The following is a 24,238-nucleotide window of genomic DNA, read 5'->3' on the forward strand; positions in this document are numbered from 1 at the left end:
AAAATCGACCGTTATTCAATGTTGGAAAAGATATTAAGGAAAAAAAAAACTACTTGTAATGCTAACTCGATTAACGAACGACAAGTTGTCAACTAGTGCTACTCTCGACTTCGGCAAAAAGAAAAGAAAGCGGAAAGACTCATCGATAACTTTGCGAAAAAGTCCGCGACCGAACCTGGTAGACTTCTGACAAAAGAAAGGAACGAGATTTCTTCCTTTGGCTTTCGGCTGTCGTGTTTTTTTCTTCCCGCCAGCCTGGGTTTTTCCCTATGATTTTCACGACCGACAGCGCCGACCGGAAGTAAATTTATTCAAATTTACTCAAAACCGCATCCTGCCTCCGCGTCCAGCCGAGTCCAAACGCCGAGGGACCTGTATGTATCAGTGTATCCTTCCATCCCGCTAGGTTTTGCCAACCCATTTTCCAACCCAGATCGTTAGCAGACGACTGTACGTTTTTTTTTCATTTCCCGCATCTCGGGGAGGAAATATTTAAATTCCATCAATCTGGTGCACGCCTTTGATGGGTGGAAGTTTTCTCAACAGTTGAAGGAGTTTGTCTTGGAGTGACAGACCTCCATGGAGCGTCTTTCTTTGGCTCGGAGTTAAGCTGTTTCCTTCGCTACAAAATACTCACGGGTTGAGGTTTTTCCTTCCGCTTGCTTTGACGGCGGGGGGGTTAGTATTAGTGGCTTGGACGAGAGTCCTCCGATCGGTTCGGACGATAATTTCTTCAAAAAATTATGATAATTTGATCGGGTTGCCGCCACCCCCATCCACCGTCGCCGTTAGTTCGCCGTTCGTATCCTCGAGTGGTTTATTGCGGTAATGTAATCATAAATATTAGTTCTTCAAATACGAATACACCCGATATTCGATACGCTTGTGGTTTTGCCCGAACTGTTTGATACCATCAAGGGAGGGGGAAAAAAAGAAAGGAATGGAAATTATGAGTTTATGTGTTTGTTCTTTTTTTTTTTTCTTCCTTCCCGGCGCTCGATTTATTTCTTTTCCAACGAAGTTGGGAAGCAGTTTGTTTGCTGCGCGCTCGTTGCTCGTCATCGGCCAGGGAAAATGGGCCATGAACGACGAAGACGACGACTGGGACGGCACGGTTCCGTTTTTACGATTTCCGATCAGGTTCACATTTTGTCCGTAAATTGTCCTTTTTCCACGCCTACCCTACCCTAACTTCCTCTGTAGAGGCTTTCCTTTCGCCTTCGGACCACGCAACGTCTTCGGCTCGTAACGTATGTCATAAATACAAAATGTTTGTGCTAAATTATTTGTGTCCTGACGGTTTTTCGGCCGCCTCCGTCGCTCGAGCCTGGTTGAGCCGTTGGAAGATTTTCGCGTGGAAGAAGGAAAAAAGAAGAAAAGGCGCAACAACGACAACGCTGGGAACATAAAACTGAGCCCCGAAAAAGGAACATTACTTACGCAACCGCGAACCGGCGTGTGGATCGTTGTGCGGAAAAAAGTGCACCCTCCACTTGCCGCCTGGACTTCCATTTAGCTACACCTCCTTCTCCTCCCGCCCCGTCGGTGGGAAGGTGCGTAATAAATTCTTCTCCTCTCTCGACAACATCAAATTTTACGACATCGCAAAGGGTTGCTGCATCGGTTTGAACACAAGGGGATCGAGGGTGTTTCTTCTGACTGGGGGGAGGGAGGGAACGTGGCTAACATTCTCACGGCATCGGAAAGGGAGAAAAAAGGTGATGCGTTGCGTGTGTTACCGGCCTTCTACCCATCAAGGATTCGGTTTTTCCAGCACTTTCGGGTCAGGTTGTTTCGGGTGGCGCTCTAATACGCGGATTTTACTTGGTGCGATCCTTAACGAAGGTGTGCCTTGGTTCGCATCCCTCTTTCAGGGTATATGCCCTTCGGCGACCTTATCCATTCCGAATGTCTTTGCGGATCGCGGAAGAGGACACCCGGTCCCGGGATCCGCGTCGTAAAAAAGGCAGCAGTAAAAGGATCGGTACGCGTCACCTTTTGTGGCCTCTGCTTCGTTCACACTGTCTTAAGCCGAAACCTATGTCCGGGGCAATCCTTTATTTTCGACCGGAGCGGCGAACCGCTTTCCGTCGCCGGGATGATCAACTTTGGTGCAAGTTTTTATTATAAAGCGCTCGCCGTCCGGCTGCTTTGCCGCCATTCGAGTGTGAACGTCCAATTTCTATTTCGAGCGTCCCACGCGTAACATTCGAGCGTTCGTTCCCTTTTGATTCCTTAATTCCAACCGTCTTACCGGCTTGGTTGTTGGTTTTCTGGTACCTTTCTTTTTCTCACTCTCTCTCTGTAACATGTCACGGAAGGGATCAAATTTTCATTTCTCTCGGCGACCGAGCTGAACGCGGGGGGCGAAACGTGGCTGCCGTGTGTTCAATAAAATATTCACTCACAATCCATATTAGATGAAGCCGTAAATGTTTCCTCCAGGGTACTCTTATAAGTCCGTCCGGAAGATGGGAGGTGAAGAGGGGCCTTATTTTATTTTGGTTTAGCATTTCACTTGTTGTTTTTCCTTTTTTTTTTGGTTTCACTCACTGACCCGGTGAAGGGAGAAATTTGTTGAAAAATAAAGGCTCCTTCGTGTGCCCGAAAGCAAGCGTGAAGCTAAACCCCCCAATCGCATAAAAACATATAAAATAAAAAGAAATGCAATTGGGCAAAGGATGTAAATAAAATAGGCAAAATATGGATTCCCAAACCCATCAACATTCAGAAGAAACCCACACGGAGGGTGGATTCTGTACCGAATAAGAAATGTCGTGAAACGGACGAAAATTACGAAGAGAAACTTCTCGCTCGGAAACGAAACGAGTGGTTTATATGTTTGCTCCCTTAGTTAGCCCCAGTGGAACTTATCTTGGGCAAAATGGGGGCGCTATTGTACGCCCCTCAATCAAGCATCTCGAGACGCTCATTTTGTGGCATCAAATTTTCGATAGTGCATGTCGCAAACGCGTTAACACCAATTCGACAATTCCCTTCGTTCGGATGCGTTCGCCGTTGGGCTTCATCGGCGTCGGTTTATAACCCCACGTCCGGAATGCCGTTTACAGCGCTTTCTGCGGCTGATTTTTATATCCACCCACACGCCCAAAATCCCCTGCCGTCCTCCCTTTCCCCCCTCAGGTTTTACGCAAAAAGATTGGGCATAATTGCAATGATGCATAATTAAACACGATCATGCTTCTCGCCGCGTCCGGTTGAGGGGGTGAGTGTTGCGTGGAACGAAAATTTACGACACTTTTTCGAGTTGGACATTTTTACGAGCTGTACTTTCCCCTCCACGACCTCCTAGTTTCTCCTCCCCCTCCAAGGAACGCGGTGGTTCCGAGCTGCCGTGTTTCAGTTTTCGATAAGAAAGATTTGGCATTCGGTTTGGGGGTGGCGAATGGTGCGTTTTCCTATCAGAATCCGCAGGTTTTATTAGCGAGCACTAGGGGTAAGAAGTTGTGTGACCGTTTCGAAAGAGGGGTTGTGATGCCACGTTGATGATCCTGCCAGGTTTGGTCCTATTTCGTATCGTAAAACCCCGTTCGAGCTGTGTTCGATGCCAAAATGCGAAAGCATCGATGGACGGCGACAGCTTTACGCCCATTTTGTGCTGACACGCCAACTCCGACGTCTTGTTTCGCCATTGTGATGAGTAAGTGAATATAAATTAGATTTCCCCCGACCTGTGGTGGTGGTGGTGGCTTTTGATGAGCTCCATTTCGCCTCGGTTGATCTTTAATTGACTCTAAAGTGTTCCACCCGAACTTGTCTTTCCCGTTGACAAATGGCTTTTGACCGACCGAGGAGTGGATTCCTTCTTTTTTTTTTCATTTCGCACAAAACCAAAAAACCACCCGTGGCACTTCAGCGATGCTGGATGCTCCGTGATGGGTAATTCGAGGCTATGACACGCACCAGCTCGTCTAGGCGGTGGAATAATATTTAAATAAGATTTGTTAAATTTAATCCTCTCATTATGCTGGTTTATTTTGCGTTCACTCGTTCAGCCACTGCTTGGCGAAGATCGGGCTTCGCTCAAGGGCGTTTGTTTAGGTAAAACGGTTACGGAGCTCGCTCGATGTCCGTTGAACGCAAATTGGGATGGCTCTAGAAGCAGAAGAAGGGAGAAAAAAAAACACTAGACACATTCATACGAAGCTAATCTTCCCCCGAAAAAGGGATCAAAAGAGTAGCCAGGGATCGCTCCGGTTGTCTCGACGGTTGGAGTTTTTTATTATAAATACTCCTGTCTGGAGTCTCGGAACAACCTGTACCACCGGTGGAACGTAATTCGACAAACCCCAGCAACCAAAAGGGGTTGATTGAGCCCGGGTCAATCCTCGAGCACATCAGGTAGCCGCATCGTTGCTGCCTCTGTGTCCCGGCTTTGAGTGGGTATATTTAAATTTTCCCATGAATAATTTTAAACGCACCAAAAAAAAATCCCCACTTCTCGGAACCACAGATCGTGCTCCTCAACGGTTCAAGGACACGGGAGTAACGTAAAACCCTGGAAAACAAGAGCAAAAACATCGCAACGCACCAAAACAAATCTCTTTAGTTTATGCCATGCTTTCTATTTCCGAGACGGTCGATACGGAACGTAACTGCTCGGGCCCAATTGAACCGAGTAAGGCAGATAATTTGGTCTCGACCCTTGTCTACGCAAGGTGGGCTGGGGCGGTTCATCCACTGTCTTCCTCCACAAAGATGGGCTATGAATAATCTGGGACTTTTCGTTATGGGTTTATGCATCACACAAACTATTTGTGGTGCAAAGGGACGAACGCACCTGTTCCGGATGTCGACCTACCGGATGGATATATGTAGGTCATGAGTGAAAAAACACGAAATGTTATTTGATAGGATTGTTTTGCATGTACACAATTCTTAACAATTCTTTTTTTTATGGAATGGTCAAAAGATTTTAAAGTAAAGTTAATCCTTTCACGACCAAGGGAAATATTGTTCCCATCTACAAAACTCGTTACTGTTTGATCAACTATTATCAAAACGATACTTTTGAAACAAAACATCAAAGAAAACATTATGTCAAAGGCGGCAAATGTATTTCTGAACCAATAAACAAAAGAGAACTATCAAAATTAATTGCTCCAAAACCAAACCATTCGTGCGTTCAACCAACAACAACAACTTAGTGTTTGGAAAGTTTAACAACAACTTAGTGTTTGGACTTGATAAATTTATAATTTTTTTATAGAAATAGTTAAGATTTTTTTTTAGAATTTTTAATATGTAATTTGAATTGGAAAGCAAATAAAAGAAATTCCGATATCATAACTATACTCGTCATTTATTTACTCTTATGGTTCATAGGGAAAAATATTTCCCATGAAATTATAAAAAAAACCTGCACAGACTGCTAGGTTTGTTTTGGTGATACTCTCTTATTTTACACCCCAAACAGCCAAAATATTGTGTTGTATTGCCAATTTTAGTCTTGAATAGCTTATGGTCCTGAAAGGGTTAAACTTAACATTAATTAAAACAAGAGACTCATTACAAAGTATTAAAATGGATGTATTCTCTTGGTAAAGTAATTTTAACAAAATTATAAAGCATGTTTTTGTTTCCCCTAAAGTTCCAAAAAACCGTCCCGCATGCACAATATGCCTTGATTGTAATTATTGTATAATACTTTTTGTTCGGCATTAAATACAGTTACTTACCTGAATGTTGCACTTCTGCTTCACGAATTAAGCACTGCGCCCAGGAATACGCTTCTGTTCGATGATGCAAATAATGTTTTTGATGATGATGATGGTGATGGTGGGAAAAGTATGTCCTTTCCATCTCTGACCGTGGCAATCAGAAAACCCAAAAACCAAAAACGAGCCGATACCAACCGGGTACAGTGCATAATTGTAATAATTATAATTTAATGTTAATGAATTTATTATTTTTACGATCGTGAATAAATTATCACCGCTGACGGGATCGCCATTTTACGGTTTCGGGAAATGGCGGGAGCTTCGGGAAGTGCTGTTCTCCACTACCCCACACACCCACACACACATACACACCGCAGCGTTACGGTCGGCTACCTTTGGGACGATCAAAAATAGTTTTCCCGATGTTCAGCCCCATCAAGCTGTCACTGTGGCGTGGGGGATGGGCACCGCTGGTATGTGATAAAATTATCGCCCACATCACCATCATTGAAGCGGCGCGTTCTCCCCACACTCTCTACCGTTCAACATTAAACCCAAAGGGATGCAAATTCACTCCCGTATGCGCTGGGTGGCTAAAAGCTGTATGGTGGCGAGTACATCAACCTGCAGCTGCAATTATGTTACGGATCATCGGTCGGGCGATCACACGAGAAATAATGCGTCGGCACACCATCGTTCACGGGTTGTTGGTGTTGTGCGGGAAAAAAGCTGCTCCCGAACGTATGTTCCACGTGGGGAGCTAAAATTAGTGAGTTTTCATTAAGCGTTCGGAAACTGTCTCACTTTTATGAGTGTTGAAGAAAGCATGCATTCATAATATGAGATTGTAATGTTTGATTTAGAAGTGAGAAAAATGTGACTTATTGTTATCTGTATTAAACACAAATAAATACGAGTTTCCAAAACTAATAACGATTTCTTTTTTCTATATTTCCAGGTATGTACCAAAGTGCAATATTCTGACAAAATATAGTAAGTATTTTACGATGAAGTTAAGTCCTTTAGAGAACTTTTTGAAAACACTATTTTCCTCCCCGTGAATGACTCGTCTCTCTCAGTCTTTCGAACCACTTATGCAGTTGTGGTTCATTGCTTCGTGCTGAACGTAAGCTTAGGAAGTTTTGTGATTCGCATACAACTTTGGAGAAATACTTTACCTAGTACCTAGAAGTAAGCGCACTTCCTTCAGCCTTTCGTGATACTCGAACTGAAAGTTACAACGAGTTTGTTAAAACTGGTACCCAAAAGATGTCACAAGAAAGGACCATTTCGTGAGAAGATGGAAAATATGTTGTGCAGCATATGTTCATGGTATTTCTTTTTGTTTTGCATTTTTGTGTTATGTGGAATTAATTTCTACATTTTCTTATACTACTTTCGGTTAGCCGTAAAATGTTGACTTTTGTTGGTCTAAAAGATCTCGACATGAATGGACGCAGCAATTGTTTTCAATCATTATACTGAGTTATTTTCCAGTTGCAGCAGATTTATTCCAAAGTATATCCCTTGCAATTTTATAATGACCCATTCTTCATGTTTTAAGCAACCTAAGGACACTCCGCGGTTCAATGTGGTGTGGAAAGACAAATTCCTCGAGTCCGAGACTCGCTGATTTTCCACTTACGTAAGGCGACCGGTCTGTGATTGCGAGTTAAGTTTTTACGAGTTTCCACTCGCATGGGAGGGGAAAAAGCGAGAATTCAGCAGGAAAGAAAATATCCACGCGAAGGTGGTTGAGGTGCGGTGGAGGTTTGGTCGATAAGCGGTGCTTCCTCGCTCCTCCTCTTCCCCTTCTTGCGTGCCCAAGACCTACTCAAGGTTTCCATATTTAGTGGGGGTTTATGTGTGGGTTTGTGGGCTTCCGTTTTATTTTTTATTTCTGGTCAATCTCCATGCTCCAACCGAGAACCGTACGGAATTTTCCACGCTCCTTCGTGTTCGGGGTGCGGATGTGGCCGTCATCACTTCCACACACACTAACACACACACCTTCGTGTACGCTGCATTATTAACCCTTACCCGAGTTGCCAAACGAGGGCAACAGGGAGGTTGTGGCTGATTATGAAACTTTACCATTCGCATCGACGGGGCTCTCGAACTCCCCGGTGCTGGGGAAATCGGACGGAATCCTAGTTTATATCCTTCGGCATGCGGAATGCCAAAGTTTTGGTCACGAGCTCACGTGGCTCCACAATATGGCTCTTGTTTGGCTTTCGGTGCTAGTGCGTGTCCGATGAAAGTGGGTCGCAGCTGAAAGAAGGGCAGAGGGAGCTGGTGTTGTAAAAAGGTGAAGGATTGGACGCTCGCTTCACAACCACCATCGATCAAATAAAGGACGCGGTTAGGAACCGCGTTTTGCGTAATGCAGTGGGGAGTTCTGCTGCTACGCTTTAGTATGGAGCATCATTTCTCTTCACCCAATAAGTATGCAGAGTGGTTAACCACGGCGAAAAACGAGTCAACCGTCTTCCTATTGACAGAACATGGCTGTAGTCTATGTTTGCCCCGGGGAGGGTACCGAAACCCGGAGTCGTTGTCAACAAATTCTCTATTCCACCCACTCGATGAATTGAGCCGAAGGAATGAAATTAAAAGTTTATTTCCTCGCAAAACAATCAAATTTATGGTGGACGATTGTTTTTTCCCTCGTCGAACGTGCCGCGCGCCGTCCATTATTCACCGTTTACGACTGTTGACGCCGGTCGATGATAGTCGGGAAGTTTAGTGTCCGTTTCCGACCGACACCACCCCCCAGGAAAACTCGAGCCTCTGGATTTGCGGTTCCACTTTTCCATCGTTGCCCACAGTTTTATTTCGGGGATAAATCAATGGAATGCCCGAGGAAATAGCAAATGTTGAAGCGAGGGAACAAAATTACACCCAACGCTTTGAGGGAGTTTATTGTTTGTCCTTGAAATTTTACTCCACTTTCGTAAGCTCGGATGCACGGAAATGATGAAGATTCTTGACATTTCCAGTAAATTTTACTACCAAAAAATATGGCAGCTTTTCATGCACTAACGTGCTGTACTCAAAATTACATCACGAAAACTTTTGGACGAATCGAAGGCTTTGGTAATAAGAGAAATTTCAATGTTTCATAAAATGTGGCTGGCATCAAAAATGTATCTATTTCTCATTTTCTACCTTGGTAAACGATGTCGGCAACTCACAATATCTCATAGTCGGAGGAAAGTGGCTAATAATGTCGAAAGGGTTCCATATTTTACGATGCATGGTTACGTTGCGAAGATATTGGATCTCGCAACCGTTGTCTAGTTCAGTTTCTAGTTCAAAAACAAAACACCTAGAAAAAGTGGAAAACACAGCTGCGGTGAGAAACATTCTGTTCACCGGCTCACGATCGGACGTATTACTTCCGATCCGGTGGAATATATATCCTTTTGAGGTTTTGGCTTAGAACACGGCTTCTTCCACATCTAATGTAACGCCGCGAACGTATGGCGCGTCATTTAGACGAAGCTTTTACGAACCCGCGCGGTTTTTTTGTGCCTCACTTTTGTGTTCATTTGGCAACACTTTTTCCGCCAAACTGCCGCGTCGCAACCGGGCACGCGGAAAGGAACGGAAAAATTGTGGGATGAAACAAAATAATGGGTGTCATGGTTGATGTTGATCATGGCGCCCGAACTGCTCGTGCGGAAAGCTCTCTAGTTTCGGCTTCCCTCGATGGTGGAACATGAAAATGAACCCACCAAATAAATTTATGGTACACGCAGTGCGTTAGCAACGACTGATGCGTGCCTGTGTGTGTGCTCGTCTGTGGGCTGCCGGTTGCGGTAAAAGTAGTGCGTAGTGCCGCACGAAGTAATATAGTGTTTATGTTGTTGTGCATGGTGGGATTTCCTTCTTTTTATTTTCGCTCGCTGGTTGGTGTGTGTAAAAATATTTTTCGTGTGGTTTTTTGTTTCGTTTTACTCACCAAATGAATGTGTTGAAGGCTATGCGTGAAGGTTCCCCCTTTTTCCCAACCGGTAGCATACGTAAGCCCGTGGAAATGCGAACACTTCATCGTGGGGGCCTCCACGTGCGTACCGCTTCGACGTTGTTGTGACTTTATGGTATTTAATAAATTATTTAATATGAAATCATTCATCACTTCCAGCTGTCTGACCGACTTGTGTTTGGGTGCTTGTCGGGGCTTGGGTTTTTTGTTTCCCGTTTCGTTTTGTTACCTCCCGCCTTTCCGGGCACTTTGTTTCCGTGTCCATCGCTTGGATGTCATTTTTCCCCCCACATGCCGGTGGAAAAGCGTCTGTAATTCGCGACGACCCCTAAGCCCACCTGGATGATTCATGGGCAAACACTGTTGTTGGACGTGGGAAAAGCGTGGGAAAGGAAAGCAGGGTGTGTGTAGAATTATTGCCCATCGGAATGATCGAAATGTTTACCCCGGCTCCGAATGGGATGGTCAAAAACGCCCGACACATTTCCACGGGGTTTGGTTAGGGTAGAGGATTTAAATTTTCACGTCACCCTTGCGAGAGGTTGTCGTCGGTGTGTATCGGTTCCGCTGGTTGACGATTTGCAATCGACACGCCGATCCTACCTCGGGTGCGAGTTTCCGCAAACCCAAACAAATCGGTTTCCCAACACGGACGTGGGAGAGATAAGGACGCGCCCAAGGATTGGCAGCGGGCAGGAGGAGGTGGGATAACGCGTGAAAAATTGGTCAATCAAATTCGGCGAGACCAATTTGTCAGCCCAGGCTCGGGGTTAACGGGGATATATCGGTTGCCAGTTTTATTTCCCCACCTTCCCACTTTGTTGTGTTGGAACATTGTCAGCTTGGTCGTCATGCTTAGGTGGAGGCGCATGGTGGATCGTACCGGTCGCCACCATTGTTCTCTAGAAGGGGTGGGTGATTAAATGACAACAAGTAATTGACGTACAAACAGGATTTATACTTTTCGTGGGTTGTGAAGCGCAGCGTGTCCGTTTACGGGTTTGAAATATATTGACCCATCCTTGTGTCTAGGACGTACATAGCTTTTCCCCTTTGCTATACTAATTTCATATTCATTGTGTTGATTTCGAATGTTGATGAAAATGCTTTACTTGAGCTTGAAAACAAAAATGTCAGCCGGATAATATTGGATGCCAATGTTCGAAAAATTTGGCATAATGAGCATATAGTTCCTTGGGCTTTTGTTTTTCTCTTGATTTTTAATCGTGAAAATATTTATATTGTACAACACCAGCAATTTTTTTAATTTTTATCTGTTGATAAAACAACGATAAAAAATTATTAGCGGAAAATCATAACCGATTTTTATTTTGGATTTATTATTTTGAATAGAAGCATTACTGCCATTTTAATCAATTCCAAGTCAATGTTTCTATATTTAAATCGATTAATTATTCACAAATGCCTTTAGTTATGGGATTAAAATCTATCTGATAGTATTCCAATGGGATTTTTTTTTTTCTAAAAACTTGTCCATGCAACATGGCAAAGGAAACAAAAACCCAGCGCGTTTGAAAACGTCGACATTATCCTCGCGCAAAAGGCCATCAAATCCGGCGAATGCGCCTGTGAACTGTTCTCACATTTCATTGCGCCAGCTTTGCAGATTGTGAACTTTCCATCATCCCGCCCCGGAGGGTGGAGGAGGGGTCGAGGGAAGGATGCTGGAACAAATTCATTTTCCGCACTTTGTTTCCATCATCCGAGTGGCAATTTTCCCCGGTTACAGTGACTAGTTTTCATGAGAGTTTTATTTTCACCACCACCAGGCCAGTATGCCTTTTTGTGATTGTGTGTATGTGTGTGCGCGCGAGACTGCATTTAGAACTCGGTATGTGCGTATTGTTTTTTTTTTCCTTCTATTTTTAATTTGCTGCAGCCACTTCATCTTACACCAAACCCACCCGACTCCCCATTCTCCTCCCGATCCCTACATTCTGCTTTGTGTTACACAGTTTTGTTCACTTCCGCGCGCTCGAAAGGCAAAACAAATCGCTTTATCGGTACATGTGCTGGAATAAAAGCGCATAAATAAAATAAATTCGAGCAATAAATAATTCCAAACACCCGCACTCGCCAGTCCCCCAAGCATCTCTCCTTGTGCCTGATGTTTTGGTTTTTTTCTTGTTGTTGTTATTTTTTTTGTTTCGTTCTAAAGCACACTCCTTCCCTCACTCGGCGCGTTGCGGAAGGAAAATGCAAAACGGAACTCGACGGTCCCGGTTCAAGCTCGGGGAAAATGGGCTCCACTTCAGCAGGCTCTACGGCTGTTTTTCCATTCCCCGCTCGCTTTTCCGATTCAATCGTTCAATGACGATGAAGTTACTTTTGCGTTTGTGAGTGTGTGGGGCGTTTGTTGAGAAGGGGGGTTTTGTGTGTGCTCCCCATGGATGTGACCGTCGGCATATTGGGGAGCGAGAATAAAAAAAAACATTGAGTGGGCTATATTGTTTCCGGCCTGGCACAGCATAAAAATAGAACCTCATCCCCTCCGAAAGCAGCTGCTTTGGGTACTGTTCGTTGGGAGGCTGATAACGTGGTTGCGAATTCGTTGGAGCAATGCCTGGTGTTAGTTGGGAGTTTTTTTTTCTGAGAGAAGGGGAAACAGAAGGGTGCCCAAAAACAAGCGCAACAGGAAAATCGAACGAACACTGTTGGACGTGTGGAGAAAATTAAAGTTTTTCAAATTACTCAATTCCACGGTTGTTGAGGGGACCGATGCACCAGAGGAAGCGGGAAGTGGGGATGATTTTAGCCTTATGAAAAGATTCATTTGTAGCGGAAATAGCCTCGTTTGCGACCGTTTTCGAACGATGCAGCAGTTTAGTTTTAATTTATGTTCGGGAACAAAACTTCAACTTTATAGCTGTTACTGCACGATAATACTTAATTTGATTTCATTCTTTTGGTAATGGATAATGATTCTATTCTACTTATTTTATGATGGAAAAGTTGTTAGTAACTTTGGTTTTCAAAGTATTTGATAATCAATTCATGAACTGCCCAAATTTACTCCAATAAACCATAGGCCGTGTCGCAGTCGAGTTTCATCCTTCCCATCCATCATTAAACGTGTCTGTGTGCGTGTGCCCCTATTCGGTTGGCTTCCGGTGGTGTTAAGAGGACAAATTTAAATATGCAACACTCGTCCTCCCTGCCATCCTTCCCGCCCGCCCTCCGCAAAAAACCGATCCCTTCTGGTTTTCCGTATTTTGCGATCGGCAAATTTCCAATCACTTGCCGCCGAAACGTCACTCCTTCCTCCCTCGCGGGTCGTTTTTCCACGTGGTTTCGATAACATTCGGGATCGTCTGAATTAACACACGCGTGGTGGAGGGTAAACGAAAAAAAAAGTGTGTGTATATCTGGAAGCGGGGTGGCAGGCATGTTGACATTTTATGAGCCTGTAACGAGTTGGTGCCGGTGAATCAAAGCAACACCGCGGAAACATTTTCATTAGGCAATTTCATGGTGAATTTGTAGTGCTAAGTGGATTTCGCTCGGGCGTTGGTGGATTTTACGATATTCATCCGATTTTCCTCCATTTTTTTGTTGTTGTTGCTGTTTCTATCAACCGAACGACATCGACAATCGCAGGGCAATCGGTTGGTAGCCATTACAAAGCATACGGTTCTGGCAGACAAATTGTCACCTTCTCTCACTCGCCCCCGGAACCCAAACTCCCCTCGGTTTTTGAGCGTGATTGGAATTTGTGTGTTCGAACTTTATTTAAACATTTTATTTCTGCAACCCGCAATGGAAGGGTGAGGAAACGGTGGATGGTGGACAAATGGCAACTGTCGGTATTGTGTTTGGAAACAGGCCAACGAATGTAATCGTGCGTAAGGCTACAGTTGAAAAAAAACAATAAAAACCTTACCAGCAACATGGATAACAATAATTTCAAACAGATAAAGTGCACAATGACAAATGGCCGTTTGTTGGCGTGGGGTAGGAATAAAAAACGTGGAAAAACATGATACGTACTATTAAATACTAGGTACGGTAGCAAATGCTGGGTGCATCTGTTGGAAATGGAGTTTCATGATTTATTTCTTTTTTCCCGTACACTCCTTGCTTATGTCTTAATTAGAGAGTACCTTTTTCTAACCTCCTCCCGCCCCGGCATTGAGTGTCTTTATCGAAAATAAAGCAATTTGAGGCCACCTTTGAGTGCATCTCACCTTCCACCGGCTTCAGCACCACCTTCAGCCGCGAGCTAATCCCACTTAGTCTCAATTTACGACCATATTTGCCTCACGGCGAATCGGTTTGCGTACCGCTTTCAACAATTCCCCATCGAAGAAGCGCCGGGTTTATGCTGTGGTGGGTTGAACCAGAGGGTGGCCAAAGGGCTCGAAGGCGGCACAATTTAATTAGCGACTTGCTCGGGCGGAAGACGCACAACCCGAGCTGCGGCTTAACTTGTATTCGGTGCGAGGCGAGAGTTGTGATTTAAGTACTTTCATAAATATGTCGAACCCGAAGCTTCCGGACACTGGAGGGAGTGGGGAGGGAGCGAAAGCAAGAGAGTATGAGCTAGCCAGAACTCGTTCGGAATGTCGCGCCCACTTGCGCGCAAACGGGGTTGGCTCTGGATACGGAACATTTCGGGAAGCTGGTCGGAAATGTTTTCTCTAATTCCACTTAAACGGTTTGAGCCGATATGAATATTTATGTGTCTAATTGATTCGGGTTTAAAAGCTGACAAGTTTACACCTTGTTCGGTTTCTCGGAATCAAACCGGGAGAGGGTTTGGAAGGACTGATTGATTTTTAAATTCAATATTAAATTCATTTTTTAGACAAGGAACAAAAACGAAGATGAATCTAAAATCTGTCATTTCATTTGTTTCCTTGTTTGGAAAGCAAGGACTTGGGTATCGATTTATGGGAAGGCTTAAGTATTTTCTGCAGTAGCTGATTATTCGGTTTTCCCTCCGTACGCAAAGACAAGCAGCATATTTGTACTTCGAAAAACTCATGAAGAGGAAGTCTCGCCCATGACGCTCTTGGTCGCGTTGTTTGCAGACTAATTTATTCCGGTTGCCCGCAGCAATTTGCCATTTGTTTCCTGAAGAGATTTTGGTTATTTTCACGAACTTTGCTGCAGAAATAACTACCACGTGCCCCGTACTCACTCGTTCCCTCGCCCAGGGAGATTTTTAGAAAAGGAAAGAAATGCCACTGCACATCCCTTTTGCGGTTCGGTGTCGGACGGTTCTCACACACTGTTGCATGCAGACCGCCGTCGCAAGATGCGGTGTGAAATAAATAAAATCCTCCATGTTCCCTACCATCCCTCTCATCCAAGAAGCCATGGGACGGAATCGGGGTGAAGTGCCCGAAAGGTAACGGAGGAGCAATAAAACACCCATAAAAAGCTTATGCAAATTATAATTGCATTCGCCACATCCAAATTTGTCACCCCGCGGACGCCAGCTTCATTGCTCGCCGTTGGCACTCACTAAGTGTCCTTTCGGTGGCTTCCGATGCCCGGGCTCAGACCGTTTTCCGGGTGAGAAATAGAGATGGAAAATTCCTCCAGAGCTCTAAGCGCTTCCATTTCCACCGTGCACTTCCATTACCGTGTGGCGTGCGCAGATCGCGAGATGAAATAAAACGTGTGAAAAAGAAGAATTCCTACCAATACCCTCGAGGAGCAACAGTCGGGGGCCATTTGTCAGTGCGGAAAAAAGGAAAGTGCAACAAATAAAAGAATTAGGAAAAAATAATTCCCCACCCTTATGATGTTCGCGATCCATTTGCGAAAGTGCTAGGGAAAATAATGTTGCCGGTAGAGGTTCCTCTTCCTTTCTTATTTCGCAGCTAATTCGCTCGAAACCAAAGTGAAGCGGGACAAAATGAAACTCGCGACAGCAAAAGTCATCCGCGTACAATTTTTCCCTCACCAAAGTTTCGCCGTCTTCGGGCGCACGGCTCTTATTAATGGCTTGTTTGTTTGTCTTCGTGCCGCCATCTTTCGCTCGTGGCGGGTTTTACAAACAAACCACCGTGAGCGATGCGAAGAGACAGTTTCCCGCGCAGCCGGCTTCGTCACCCGGCGGCAGGACGCACGTGGAAAGAATAATTTCACTTCACAGACAATTTGTGTGTTCATCGCTTCGGGGCTCCGGAAGCCGAGGATGGAAATGTGCTCAAACCCGGTGATCCGGTTTGTCACGACGACTTCTGTCCACTTGGCAGAAAGTTCTTGGCTTGCTTCTCGCCCTCTCCGCGTGAAGGAAGGAAGGAAAAACAAAAAAAACTCGCCCTCGGCCAACAATAATTTGCGCATAATTACAGCTTAAATACGTACAACATTTGTTTCTTGCTGCGCATTTTTCACTTCGCTAATGGGAGGGGAGGAGGGAGGTACGCGGGGGCGTAATAATGCGTTCTTGCACCCTCTCGTGCACGTAAAAGTTATGATAAATAACAACCATCAAGTGGCCATTTCGTTGGTCTTAAAAATAAGCGCCTCTTCAGCATGGTCGGTTGCATGGTTTGGCAACCATATTTTCCTGCCCTGGAATGCACTACAATTTCAAATTATGAAAATAGCAACACCGAGAAAACGGGACCCTCGTTGAGCGGGGAAAACCTGAGCTAGCTAGTGAAAGTACAATTAATATTGCCCCTTTCCACCGAACAGTGGATGCTTGTTTATTTATTTATCTATTCGGCAGCACCTTGGACAATGTTTAGCAAGAAAAGTTTTCCGTCGCACTCGTTCGAGAATGCACGCGTTTCCCTCAATAATTGCTAAGCGGATTAAATTTAATTGCACCACGATTTGGATTGGCGAGACGAGAGGGAAACTGTTTAAATAAGCTAAATTTTTATTTATGTCTGAATTTTAATTTTCAAAACCAGATTTTTTTTCGTTCTCACTTTTCGCTGTTTTATGAGTGAACCACCAGGCGCCTCCATTGACTTATCGACCTTCCGCATCAATTTGTCTCAGCACCGTTTGCCATCTATAAATGTCGCCTTAGTTCAAGCACAAGCAGTCTGTTTTTTTCTCTAAGCTGCTCTTACACCTCAACGCTGCATCATATTTGTCAACAGCACAATAAATCACTAGGCAACTAAATAAAAAAAATAGCAAACCCAATCTGAAGCACAACCTCCGTCGGCAGAACAGGGACCTCCCTTTGGGGCGGGGGATCAAACGAGCATCAAATTTAATTCAACCCGACCGAACCCGTCGTGGTGGACGTGAAACGACGCCACGTCCTGTCCGGTCCTGTGCGCTTCCGGGCGAATTGTTTCCTCCGTGACGCTTTAAAACGGCTTCGCCGGCGGAAAACGTCACTGGCGATAAGTTTGGCGATCAATTTTGTCACCTCACCCGAACGTAGGGCCGCGTTCTTTCTCTCTGGGGAAAGCGAAGGCATGAGGTTTGTATCCTTGCCCCGGGGGTGGGAAGCATCTAGGGGGCCCCGGAAGTCATTGGAATCGCTGTTGTTGTGTTGCTCCCTGGACGACGGATGGGCTTTACCGGGTGCTCGGCATGCCAATCGTTGTTGGGCTTCTCCCCCGAAGCGCTAGGCCGTAAGCTAAACCGAACGAATGATGGTGCCTTTGCGTACCCGAAGCCCGAAAGTCCAGGATGGTGTCCCGTTCCGTGCGACGACGATCGGACGATTGGTGGTTGGCCAGTTGATGATAGTTAAACGGTTGCCGGTTTCCAAAAATTTCTCGCTATTGGTCGGTAGTTTTCACTTTCCACTGTGTTACGATGAAGTTACTGAAAACACTCCAGCTCCCGAATGGAACACATTCACCGTTGATGGGCAGAAGAAGACAATCCGGGACGATGGCGCTAAACATGTGACGTGTGTCCTTTCCGAACCACTTGAAGATGGACGAATTTTCCACCCATCGGATGGGGGCGGACGGTGTGCGGGGGACTGCCAAATTCCTGCCCGGATAATCGGGCGTCGGGCAACGTAATGGACCGCCACACGGCGGCCGACGGACAGAATGATGGATGATACGTCGATGGCGTTCGCCTTTCGTCTGGGGGAAAGCGAAATAATTTCACCGCGTTTTCCAGCGCTCGAAAGGATGCATCTGCTTCATCCCGGTTAACGCTGCTTCGGCGCGATATCCCGGTTGGGAAAGCTTCCTCGATCGATTTTGGGGAAGCGAAAATGATGGGAGGATTTCAGAGTCATTTTCACGGGGATATGGATTTTGGTTCGATTAGGATACATTGATTGGTTTTAACAAGACGGGTTTGCTTCAGGATATTTTTTCCGAGTCACTGAGAAAAAAAACGAGAATGAAAAATAGAACCAACGTAGTTAAAGGGTTTATTATGAAAATTGTCATGATCATCCTTAAAGTAAAATGCTTCACATTATCCATTCGATGCAGTGTTTTATGGCGAGGAAAATGCAGCTCAACGTGAACTTGGACAATCTGCTGGCACGGATCGGATGGTAAATTGCAATCCTAAAGTGGCCCCATTTGTGGCGCCGTGAATCATATCACTTCGTGCGCCCCGCGGACACGGCCATCGAAACCGACGACAAATGATCTACATCCGGGAACAAATTACACAAATGAAGCTGCTCCACCGAGGCCAGGCTTTTCCAATCGATTTAATTGTCGCCGTTTCGTTGTGCGCACGTTGACCGGAACCGTCGATTATGTATGGTGGATTCGCTTGCTAGGGGTGTGGGTGTGTGACGGAGAAGCGAGAGAGTTCCTCGACCACTGTGACCGGTGGTTACAACGCACTAACGCTCCGTTAGCGCGTTACCCTGCGCTTCCGCGTTGTGGTTTGCATCCGCCAACGAGGCGAACGGTGTTTGAAGTGGATCAGCATCAGAACCGACGTACCCTAACGCCCTTACAATAGCCTCAATTTCCGTTGTGGACGCTTTTTCCCGTCCATTTGTTGCCTGATTACCTCGCGCACGTGCACCGATGGTGGTGGCGAAGGTGGGCAAAATTAAACGCATCGTCCAGAACGCCTGGTCGTTCGACGCGTTTGCGAAATTCATCGTTTTGCCATTATCGGACCGCGCATCGTCATCATCATCGCCGCGAACGTTGTCCCTGTGTTCTGGGAGCACGATCGTCACCAGTCGTAAGGGTCCTTTTGCCTTACGTTGACAAACGTACGACACCGGCACGTTCTGTTCCAAAATGGGAGGGCATTTGAAGGAATACGAATAAAAAAACACCCCCGGAGACATGTCCACACGAAAGCCAATGTGGAGCGTAATGAGCTAAATCAAAAACCACGATGCTCACGTAGGAGACATGGGCGCAACCCAACAGGGACAATGATTAACGATGCACCTTTGATGCACCCGAGCTTCGCGTGGGAGTGGATCTTCTTTCCGATCCGAAACGATACGCTCATTATGGTTTCGCTTCCAGGTCGTTGTTGGAAGGCTCCCCTGGTACGCAACATTTCTCAACAAATTTCTCATCAAATTATCCTCGTCGTGCAATGATCATTTTTATGTTCAATCTTTCGAAGTAAAGAATTTACTAATAAATTGTTTGAGCTGTTGTGTCCTATGAATTGGATGGATAACAATAAAAATCATACGACTTCTATGGTTAATTTTAATTTAAAGCCTGTTTTAATTTGATGCTTTTGAAAAATTAATTTTTTATAACAGTTTTGGTACAAAATCAAGCTGTTTTATCGAAGTTATAATAAGTTGACACAAAATTCTAAAATACACTTTTCGTTAAAGACTATTTGACGATAAATAAATAAATCAAAAAATAAATAAATTACAGTTTTCGGTGACAAAACAACCATCTGAAAAACAGTTTCGATAACATGATAAAGTGAATTACTTAACTGCAAATAATGACTGACTTTGTCAAAATCCCAAAATTTTAAATCAACATCAGTTAAGCACATGTTTTCGACGAAAGGAGGACAAAAAATGTTTTTTTGATTGTTATTTTATAGCAACAATGGAAAATTAATTTATTCTCGAAAGATATGATATATAGAAAGATAAGAAATTGTATATGATATATTTAATCTTTGTTTTAAGATACTTGTGCAGAAATGTAACGTAAAATTTCAAGTGATTCCTTATTCGTTTTTTATGATCCTTAAATGTGTTTTAGATCAGTTTCAGATAAACATGTGATTTTGTTCCGTCATGTTGGACTGTAAATGCATATTATCATTAATTGTTTCGTGTGCTTTGCTGTTTCTATTTTACATTTAAGTGTAATGACGCAATCATTTTAAATTGTTTAACTCAATCTGTAGATGTATATAATTTTGATTATTAAGCATCGCTTTAAGGGTTAATTCTGTGTCCCTCTGTAGAACACTGGCCGAGGATAATGGCACTGAGGTCAGCATCGCTTTCTCGTGCCGAATTGATGCGGAAAATGTTTCACCTTTCACTCCTCCTTTGGGATGGGAGATCACCCCTTCGCTATTTGCAAGATTACGTACATCGGCGTTGCGTACAGCATTTGTCGAGCGGCCCCGAACATCCGAACCCAGCTGCTGGTGCGCGTTTTATCCTGCAAGCGTATGCACATTTTAATTGCACGCCGCCGCTGCATTGTGCTGCACCGAACTTTCTGTGGCTGTGGCGGTCAATTTCAACCGACCCCGGTGACGCGGGCTGGTGCCGGAGATAAACACATTCCAGTGTGGGCTGTGGGTGGGCAAGGGGTTCGATTACAGGTTTGCGGTCGCTATAGTCGAACGTTATAGTTGCGTTCCCTGTTCCCAGTAATCGCAGTTACGTTCGATGGTTTGGGGAGCAATCTCAACCGGATGGTGCGAGCGCATGCTGGATCGTGCCAGACGGAAGGATAATTTGTGCTAAGCGTCATCGATTGCCTCTGACACTTCATGGGGTCAATCGGTGGAATTAGACGCAGCACGAAATGCACGCGAAACGCGATGCGATTAGGAAACTTCATTAAACGGGTCGTGGTGTGCGAATGAAATTTCAAATTCACACTTCCCGCTAAAGAACGGTAATGAACTGCTGCTGCTCCTGAAAAACCACCCATTTACGGCGGAATCGAAACACCCGGTATTGTTTAGTACAATCATTTTCTGATTAGAGATTTCGTTTTGCGGGCAAAAGTGGGATCAAATCATTTCGACAGATTTCACTTTAATGCTGATGGGTTATTTCAGTTACCCGAATTGTAGTTCTACTTTGTTCTTTGATCGCCAATAAAAATGCTTCATTTTTCTTTTTCATCAAAGATGATTTTAAAATCTCACGATTTGTTGCTCTTCTAGTCTGTTTCCTTATGTATTATAGATCTAAATTTGTTTAAATCTTCAAATTTAAAGAGAACAGTTTTAGACCACTTTTTGAATATTATATTTGCTCTATGATGTTCTACTCCTTGGAGTTTAAAAAGGCATTTTCTTTGATTATATCTCATTTGATTTTTAATGTTGGTTAGAAAAGGCAATTAAGAAAAGTCCTTTAAAAAAGCATTCCAATCCTAACTTTAAGATTGAACTTTAGTACCTTCTTTATGCTTCCGAAAACAGACAATCAAGTAACCGAGAGTCAAAAGGTTTCATGGAAATATAGTGTCTTGAGGATGCATTACAACCTGCATCTCCTTCCACTGCAAATCGTTTTTAATTTGAACCTTACCATTGTAAGCATCTTGGTTGGGAAGTAGAATACGAAGCCTTGCATATTTGAATATTTCCGTCCGTGTATTTGGTGAACTTTTTCCAGCTCTCGTTTTGTTTTCTAAGGCAAAAAGGGTAGCGGAACTTCGGATGGAAACGATGCAGAACCAACCAACGGGTCGACAAACCATTTTCCCGGCGACTTCTGACTGCCACTCGGGCTTTCTTTCCTCGCAACGCAGAGAACAGACGGCCGAACCCGGAAAATACCGGGCCAGCTTCCAGGCAAAGAAAAGTCCTGTCATTATAATCGGATTAAAACGCCAGTTTTCCATTTGCGCTGGGTCCTTTCGTTTCAGACCCGGGCCCCGGTCCTTGAGACGCTAGCGAAAGTATCCCGGGGAAATTTTCCACTTCCAGCTGCATTATTTATTGCTGATGATTGTACATTCTATTCCTGGCCCTTCGGGTAGAAGTTTTCCGCCCCTGTGCCTTTGTCAGCGGTGGCGTTTTTTTTTTCTTCATCTCACAAGTACTATCTGACGCACCGCCGGTACGCTTGGTCGCTCGCGTGAGGAGTTGCTCAGTTTCATTGAATTTTCACCGCACTGATAAGCGAGCAGTGAAAAAAAAAGTTGATAACTTTCTCAGTGTGGCAAGCTTCTTCGTGATGGGCACACAATCGGAGCGGGAAGAAAGTATGTCTTTTGGAACAAGTATTCGCGGCGTAGATGGTTTGCACTGCTAAAATGTTATTTTTCTTTTCAACCAGGTGTAGTTTTGTCAACGAAATCATGATAAAAATGATTCTTTCTTATTCCACTATCTGGTACACTCTTTTGTTTTATTCAGATGAGCCTTGTCTTTAAGCAATGAATTGTGTCTACTTATAAAGGCATTTTAAATGATACTGCATATGCAATATATAATCGTTCTTGATATGCTAAAATATAAAAAATATAATGCTGCATTCTAAAATATTCGCTTTCTTAACTGTTCGGAAAATACGCTACCTCGTCTTGCTTGAGGTTATCTTCCGAATGTTTAAAAAAAGGACGATTTTGCATAGCAGTTGCATGATCATAAATCTTACTTTGCAGCTGAAATTGGAGAGCATCGTCAAGGAAAGAGTTTCCCTCCGTCCTGCTCGCAGGCTAGGCTAGTACATGTTTTTTTTCTTTCCGTTTCGTTACTTCTTCACGGATGAAATAAATCCCTATTGTATATTCATTTTTCATCCATCAAACCCACACGTAGCAAGTGGACGGGGTGGGGACTGGGTGTTACCACTCCTTGTGTGGAAAATTTGATAAACAAACGACACCCTTCTCACCGGCACTCTCGCACACACAAACAAACCACAATCACTCAACCTTATTTATAAACACGGTTGGTGACACGGCACCGATGGAAAAAGTAGCAGTTTTTCCCTCTAAATTTTGCTAATCTCTTGCGACGAATTATTGGAAATGAAATACAAATTCCTTTCCAGAAAAAAAATTATTTAAAGATGCGTACATTAACCGGAATGTGATGAGAAGGCGGTTATTAATAGACCGAAACGGAAATTTCACGTTTCAATAGCATTATGGGAGGAAGCGGGTAGAGAAAGATGATGCTTCGAACCCTTCGAACAGGTGTGTCCTGTAATTAACACCTTGATGAAAGGTTGTGGTTGTGAAACCGTTTAGTAAAGGCATTTAAGCTGTTTATGAGCGGATTGAGCGATGGATTTGAAACTCATATAGATGGAAAGTGATCTGGCTGGCTTTCGGGGAACGGTTTTACAGACGATCGAGTTCATCCATGTGTTTTCATTTTTCGTTGAACTGTTTGCACGGCGTTGGAATATTTCAGCTATTGGTTTGTTCCATCGTTTCCCTTGCGTGGGAGTGCATGAATGCGATCCAACGAGAGCGTCTCGCGGCCGTAAATGTTATGCAAACGTGTTGGAAACATTCTTTATGATTTATGTTCACAGGTTGCGCGGCGGTAAATATAACGATTGCGATTGCCTGAGCCGCCATTAGCGCCGCTGGTGTTGCTATTCCCGTCCGGGTTTTGCGTCGTTGTGTTTTTTTTGGCGGTGGAAAATGCTACACCTAGCGACCATCCAACGCTTGTCCGTGGTGGTGAGGTGGTTGGGAAATACACATTCCTTTCCGTACACGCCGGTCGGTGTGTGACGAGTGAGCGGCAGACATGGAACATGGGAAAGAAAACGATCTTTCCACATGCGGGGCAACACTTTGCATGCCGTCGTACACCTTGTGGAAAATAAAATCCATCCACCGGCGAGGATACGTTCCGCCCGAAAGCTGAAGCGAAGACGCCCGCCCAACACCAGCAGCATCAGCAACAGCAGACATTATTATGAAAGATACTCTCGTAGCTTTCTTTTATTTGGTAAAGGGTTTCGACGCTTTTCCCTTCCGAAAAACTTTACTTTCCTTGGGAACTGCTTATCCTACCATACAAAAAAAAAAAACAAAGTAAGACATTGCTAGGACAAAAAGAGAAAACCAAAATATGTGGACCCTTGATGCGTTCGCCGTTGTGCTGTGGAGGGCACAATTTTCCTTCCCATTTGATTTTTCTTGATATTCCTCCCGCACGAAAATGGGACAATTTCTGGCGCGCTACGGTTAAAGTATTCTTAACCCAATCGAGACGATGCTGGGAAACCTCCAGGAATGTATGTGTGTGTGTGGCGTGGAGGGTACATGCTGGAAATTTTCCATCCTATAAAGCAGATTTTCCACCCGATGCCATTACACCTTTTTGGTCGTCGCCCAAATACGTGCGAGTTTATTTCGCACACACAGACATATTGCGAGCGTTGGAACACATTTCCACCATCGACAGTTAGTCGGGAGGCAATTTTGTGCCTGCCTGGCGCGTTTCATTCAACCACCTCATTTTTTATATTTCCCTG

The 24,238-nt window shown here is 44.4% G+C and overlaps 1 protein-coding gene across 1 annotated transcript in view; it reads left to right on the forward strand.

The window, feature by feature from the left end:
* The window catches only part of LOC131285550 (protein muscleblind-like), a 98,109-nt gene that overhangs the window by 68,055 nt on the left and 5,816 nt on the right, over positions 1–24,238 (forward strand). The gene's annotated exons all lie outside the window — the stretch shown is intronic.

Source organism: Anopheles ziemanni, chromosome 3, assembly GCF_943734765.1.
Source record: "Anopheles ziemanni chromosome 3, idAnoZiCoDA_A2_x.2, whole genome shotgun sequence".
NCBI lineage: Eukaryota > Metazoa > Arthropoda > Insecta > Diptera > Culicidae > Anopheles > Anopheles ziemanni.